General features: G+C 47.6%; 1 long non-coding RNA gene across 1 annotated transcript in view; it reads right to left on the bottom strand.

The window, feature by feature from the left end:
* LOC146966192 (uncharacterized) overlaps positions 1-6,283 on the bottom strand; it is a 15,954-nt gene extending 9,671 nt beyond the window's left edge. The window contains exons 1-2 of the long non-coding RNA XR_015034508.1: positions 6,185-6,283; positions 5,866-6,050 (exon numbers count right to left, since the gene is read on the bottom strand). This is a non-coding gene — a long non-coding RNA (uncharacterized LOC146966192). The remainder of the gene's footprint in view (positions 1-5,865; positions 6,051-6,184) is intronic.
* Positions 6,284-6,988: the final 705 nt, after the last annotated feature.

Raw genomic sequence — 6,988 nt, 5'->3', positions numbered from 1 at the left:
ATTAAAGCCGCAAGCGGCGATGGCGGGCCCTCGCTCGCCCATGCCACCGCGGGGCCTGAGGCACGCCGGGAGTGAGGGAGTTATGAGCAGTTAAAAGTTTGTCCACTAGGGGGCAGTAATGGGATGCGTGCAGGTGTGTTCAGGGTCAGTCCCTCATCACACATGTGAAGTTTCATGGAAATCGGACAATGTTGATGCAAAAAATGGCACTTCCTGTTTCCACTAGGGGGCGAAAAAGTGAGATCGTCTATGAGCACATAGAAACGTTGAGGTCGTGACCCTGGACCTGTGTACCAATTTTCATGTTGATACGAGTTCAATAAAGCCATCCAAAGGGCAAACGTATTGTCATGGCGAGGAATGTTAGCCACGCCCCCACAGGTACGCCATTACTCGTAGCTTCACAGTCTTCATAATGTAGCTTCACCAACTGGTTCTGCATGTTGTAGAAGTGGAATGAAGTTGATGGGGCAAAGTATGTACATTTTCAAATTTTAGTACACGTCCTGTTACCACCGGGGGGCGCTATGAGTTACGTGGGAAGTTAATATATCGGGACGTTCAGGGCGGAGCCATCATCATGTCCAGCAAGTTTGAAGTTGATTGGATGAAGTATGTGGGCGTGAGAGCCACTCGTATGTACATGGCGAGAACGCCAAAGTCTGATGAGCGCTGGCAGCCACGCCCTTTGACCTACGGACTCACGGAGCACAAGATAAGCTCAGCGATGTCTGGAAATGTGGTATACCTAATTTCAACTTGATCGGGCGAACGCTCTGGTAGGAGTTAATTTTAGGCGGGAAAAATCAAAACCAAAATGGCCGACTTCCTGTTGGGTTGAGGTCATGAGGTCAAGAGGCTTTTTTGTATATCTGCGTATAGTACATATGTGTACCGAATTTTGTGAGCATAGGACAAAGTTAGATAGCAAAATTATCTATGGGCATTTTTGACTTTGTAGGGGGCGCTATTTCGCCATTCTGCGTCGACCATGTGCGACCACCCAAAAATATCGAATTTCGGATCAGGCCGGACGTCCGTGCAAAAGTATACGCATTTTCGCATTTGGGAAAGGGGCGAAATTGGGGCACGAAATGTCGGAAGAATAATAATAATAATAATAATTAAAGCCGCAAGCGGCGATGGCGGGCCCTCGCTCGCCCATGCCACCGCGGGGCCTGAGGCACGCCGGGGCCGTGGCGCGGAGCAGAAATGGAGAAAAAAACCTGGAAGGAGGCCAAAAATGCAATGTTTCGTTCATCCACCAGGGGGCAGTCACCGTATGTGGTCTGGTGCGTTCAGGGGCCGCCCCTCATCACTCGTGTGAAGTTTGGAGTGAATCGGACAAAGCATGAGGGAGTTATGAGCAGTTAAAGGTTCGTCCACTAGGGGGCAGTAATGGTATGCGTGCAGGTGTGTTCAGGGTCAGTCCCTCATCACACATGTGAAGTTTCGTGGAAATCGGACAAAGCATGAGGGAGTTATGAGCTGTTAAAGGTTCGTCCACTAGGGGGCAGTAATGGGATGTGTGCAGGTGTGTTCAGGGTCAGTCCCTCATCACACATGTGAAGTTTCGTGGAAATCGGACAATGTTGATGCAAAAAATGGCACTTCCGGTTTCCACTAGGGGGCCACATGAGCGACACCCCTATCAGATTGAAGAGGTCTCCACCCTGGACCTGTGTATAAAGTTTCATGATGATACGAGTTCATTAAAGCCATCAAAAAGCCAAACGTATTTTCATGGCGAGGAATTAATGGTAGCCACGCCCCCACAGGGACGCCATTACTCGTAGCTTCACAGTCTTCATAATGTAGCTTCACCAACTGGTTCTGCATGTTTTAGAAGTGGAATGAAGTTGATGGGGTCAACTATGTATTTTTAATGAATTTTAGTTCACTTCCTGTTACCACCGGGGGGCGCTATGAGCGACGTAGGCAAATAATATGTCGGATCGTTCAGGGTCTCGCCATAGATTTTTGCACCAAGTTTGAAGCGTCTACGATCAAGTATGTGGGCGTGACAGCCAATCGTATTACATGGCGAGCACGCCAAAGTGAATTGAGCGCTGGGAGCCACGCCCTTTGACCTACGGACTCACGGAGCACAAGATAAGCTCAGCTAGGTCTGGAGATGTGGTGTACCTAATTTCAACTTGATCGGGCGAACGCTGTGGGAGGAGTTCATTTTAGGCGGGAAAAATAAAAACCAAAATGGCCGACTTCCTGTTGGGTTGAGGTCATGAGGTCAAGAGGCTTTTTTGCATATCTAGGTATAATACATATGTGTACCAAATTTTGTATGCGTGGGACAAAGTGACCCGACTTCCCTATGGGGATTTTGAAAGTTTGTAGGGGGCGCTATTTAGCCATTTCGCGTCGACCGTGTGCAACCACCCCAAAATATCGAATTTCGGATCCGGCCGGACGTCCATGCAAAAGTAGACAACTTTTCCAGTTGGGGAAAGGGGCGAAATTGGGGCATGAAGTCGGGCAAGAATAATAATAATAATAAACAGCGCGATTTCAATAGGGCTTTCGCTGGGCGACTTGCAGTCGCCGCTCGGGCCCTAATTAAAGCCGCAAGCGGCGATGACGGGCCCTCGCTCACCCATGCGACCGTGGGGCCTGAGGCACGCCGGGGATGTGGCGCGAAGGTGAAAGGGAGAAAAAACCAGGAAGGAGGCAAAAAAAAAGTAATATTTCGTTCATCCACTAGGGGGCAGTAATGGGATGCGTGCAGGTGTGTTCAGGGTCAGTCCCTCATCACACATGTGAAGTTTGGAGTGAATCGGACAAAGCATGAGGGAGTTATGAGCAGTTAATGGTTCGTCCACTAGGGGGCAGTAATGGTATGCGTGCAGGTGTGTTCAGGGTCAGTCCCTCATCACACATGTGAAGTTTGGAGTGAATCGGACAAAGCATGAGGGAGTTATGAGCAGTTAATGGTTCATCCACTAGGGGGCAGTAATGGTATGCGTGCAGGTGTGTTCAGGGTCAGTCCCTCATCACACATGTGAAGTTTCGTGGAAATCGGACAATGTTGATGTAAAATATGCCACTTCCTGTTTCCACTAGGGGGCAACATGAGTGAGATCGCCTATGAGCATATGTAGACGTTGAGGTCGTGACCCTGGACCTGTGTACCAATTTTCATGATGATACGAGTTCATTAAAGCCATCATAAAGCCAAACGTATTTTAATGGCGAGGAATGGTCGCCGCGTCGCCACACGGACGCCATTACTCGTAGCTTCACAGCGTTCATGATGGAGCTTCACCACCTTAGTCTGCATGTTTTAGAAGTGGAATGAAGTTGATGGGGTCAACTATGTGGCATCAGTACACCTTAAGGTAAAACCTGGCCACTTCCTGTTACCACCGGGGGGCGCTATGAGTGACGTAGGAAATTAATATATCGGGACGTTCAGGGCGGAGCCGTCATCATGTCCAGCAAGTTAGAAGTTGATCGGATAAAGTATGTGGGCGTTAGAGCTGTTCGAAGGTGAAATGGCGAGCAAACGAAAAGTCGCCAAAATCCTCAAGGCCCCAGAAGCCACGCCCTTTGACCTAGAGACCTGCGGAGCACAACTTTTGATCAGAGTGGCATCTCGGTGGTCTCTAGCCAATTTGAAGTCAATCGGACAAAATCTGTAGGAGAAGTTAGATCAAACAGGTCAAAAGTTCAAATCAAAATGGCCGACTTCCTGTTGTGATTTCACCATGTCATTAAGAGGCTTTTTTGTGTGTCTTGCCATGTTCTATAAGCCCACCAAATTTCATGCATGTAGGTGAAACGCAAAGGAGGGGCTGATGTTTTGAAATTTTCTAGGGGGCGCTATTCAGCCATTTGACCACGCCCATTCCCAACGACTTTAAAATATCAAATTTTTCGCGAGTCCTGATGTGCATGCCAAAATTTACGCGTTTTGGGGCATGTTGAAGCCCCCAAAAATGCGATTTTAGGGAGAATATAATAATAATAATAATAAACAAAGCAATTACAATAGGGCTTTCGCTGGGCGACTTGCAGTCGCCGCTCGGGCCCTAATTAAAGCCGCAAGCGGCGATGACGGGCCCTCGCTCACCCATGCGACCGCGGGGCCTGAGGCATGTCGGGGCTGCAATGTTTCGTTCATCCACCAGGTGGCGCTAAGCAGTTGTGGGCGGGTGCGTTCAGGGGCGGCCCCTCATCACTCATGTGAAGTTTGGAGTGAATCGGACAAAGCATGATGGAGTTATGAGCAGTTAATGGTTCATCCACTAGGGGGCAGTAATGGGATGCGTGCAGGTGTGTTCAGGGTCAGTCCCTCATCACACATGTGAAGTTTCGTGGAAATCGGACAATGTTGATGCAAAAAATCGCACTTCCTGTTTCCACTAGGGGGCAACATGAGTGAGATCGCCTATGAGCATATGGAGACGTTGAGGTCGTGACCCTGGACCTGTGTACCAATTTTCATGTTGATACGAGTTCATTAAAGCCATCAAAAAGCCACACGTATTTTCATGGCGAGGAATGGTCGCCGCGTCGCCACACGGACGCCATTACTCGTAGCTTCACAGCGTTCATAATGTAGTTTCACCACCTTAGTCTGCATGTTTTAGAAGTGGAATGAAGTTGATGGGGTCAACTATGTGGCATCAGTACACGTTAAGGTAAAACCTGGCCACTTCCTGTTACCACCGGGGGGCGCTATGAGTGACGTAGGAAATTAATATATCGGGACGTTCAGGGCGGAGCCATCATCATGTCCAGCAAGTTAGAAGTTGATCAGATAAAGTATGTGGGCGTGAGAGCTGTTCGAAGGTGAAATGGCGAGCAAACGAAAAGTCGCCAAAATCCTCAAGGCCCCAGAAGCCACGCCCTTTGACCTAGAGACCTGCGGAGCACAACTTTTGATCAGAGTGGCATCTCGGTGGTCTCTAGCCAATTTGAAGTCAATCGGACGAAATCCCTAGGAGGAGTTAGATCAAACAGGTCAAAAATTCAAATCAAAATGGCCGACTTCCTGTTGTGATTTCACCATGACATTAAGAGGCTTTTTTGTGCGTCTTGCCATGTTCTATAAGCCCACCAAATTTCATGCATGTAGGTGAAACGCAAAGGAGGGGCTGATGTTTTGAAATTTTCTAGGGGGCGCTATTCAGCCATTTGGCCACGCCCATTCCCAACGACTTTAAAATATCAAATTTTTCGCGAGTCCTGATGTGCATGCCAAAATGTACGCGTTTTGGGGCATGTTGAAGCCTCCAAAAATGCGATCCTTTTGAGAGAAAAAGAATGAAAGAAAGAATAATAATAAACAGAGCAATTACAATAGGGCTTTCGCTGGGCGACTTGCAGTCGCCGCTCGGGCCCTAATAATAATAATAATAAACATTACAATATCTGGGATATTTTGCGCCAGGTCTATGCAGTACTTGGTTACTTGCTTGCTTACTTGTTGTTACTCGTCGGCTGGCACGTTGACTAATGTGCATGTCGAATTACAATAGGGTCCTCCCTGGGACGTTGTCACAGGCTCGGGCCCTAATAATAATAATAATAAACATTACAATTTCAATATAGCATTTTTCCCCGGGGGTCTTCCATACCACATGATTACTTCACTACTTGATTACTTTGGGGTCACTTGCACTTTGGGGTCACTTGCACGTTGGGGCATGAACGAATTTCAATAGGGCTTTCGCCAGGCGACTTGCAGTCGCCGCTCGGGCCCTAACTATGCAGTTTAGAAAATGAACTAATTGCCACAGAATAAACAGCTGGAGTGAATCCATAGAAGCTGTTCAGTGGCCAGTGACGACAAATCAAAAACATCATTTGGATTAAATCGTTTTAAAGATCAGATGCGGCACCTACACCGTCCTCCTTTGACTCCTTCCTTCTTTCCTTCCTTCCTTCCCTATGGTGCACCCTTGTAGCCGTGATGAAGCAGCGTGGACGTCTCTCTGAGGTAATTACAGCTCCATCAGCAGCTGATAATGCTCTCCAACTGAAAAAGCCTCATCTGAAGTAAATGTGAGGACGAGGAGCCTCCAACAGGCCTGGTGCAGAGAAAAAAGAGAATATTTTATTCCTTTGCTCTGTAAACTCTCACTGCAGGGGTGTGTGTGTGTGTGTGTGTGCAAGAGTGTGTGTGTGTGTGTGTGTGCATGAGTGTGTGTGCTTGCACACTCACCAGGAGGGATGGGTCTCACTCAGCCTCATTAGCATGGATACAAATAGGTTCTTTACTCCTGATGTCTCATTGTAGAGAGAGGGAGAGTCTCTAATGAAGCCCCGTACATCACATCACAGCCTGGGCAATGAGGCGGGGGAGGGAGGGAGGGGGGAGAGAGGGTGAGAGGGGGGGAGTAGGTGGAGGTGGTCGGTGCAGGAAAACGTCAGGAATGAGACAATGACACGTCGTCCCTCTGGACCGCGACGACAAAACTGTTCTCACGGGAAATTTTGTCCTAAAAAACTCCCAAAATAAAACAAAAAATAAGCCGTTGTTGGAAGAACAGCAACAGCAACATCATCGGACAAACATGCAAGGACAACGCTGCTAAAGTCCTGTCTGTGTCCAACGGTGCCCGACAGGTACAGTTTAGTTAAGGTTTATAATATGATACTTTAATAAGCTTGATTTTGTGCAATTTGTGCAATTGTTGATGAGTTTGAAGAGGAACTATTATGCAGGATTTGTAGCTTAACTCTGCTCCATTTGTCCCTTAGCTCCCAGCTACAGTAGTAGCCTACTAGTGCTGGTAAAGGGAGAACAATCCCTCTTGTTTATGACAGATAAGACTACACAGATATACACATGGTAACATGGTAGATGATAAATAACCTTATCCACCGCTCCATGGATTGATTTCTCACCGGCTTCGTTGGAAACAAATGCACATGGAGGAGAGGAGGGTTAGCATCGTCAAACTCGTATCGTTCCCCTTTAATTCTGCAATAAAACACATTTTACTTTTTACATATTTGGTTTTCT

This window comes from Trachurus japonicus, chromosome 20 (genome assembly GCF_045865225.1).
Source record: "Trachurus japonicus isolate A0001 chromosome 20, Traja_1.0".
Classification (NCBI taxonomy): Eukaryota; Metazoa; Chordata; class Actinopteri; order Carangiformes; family Carangidae; genus Trachurus; species Trachurus japonicus.
This window is presented reverse-complemented; position numbering and strand designations above follow the sequence as displayed.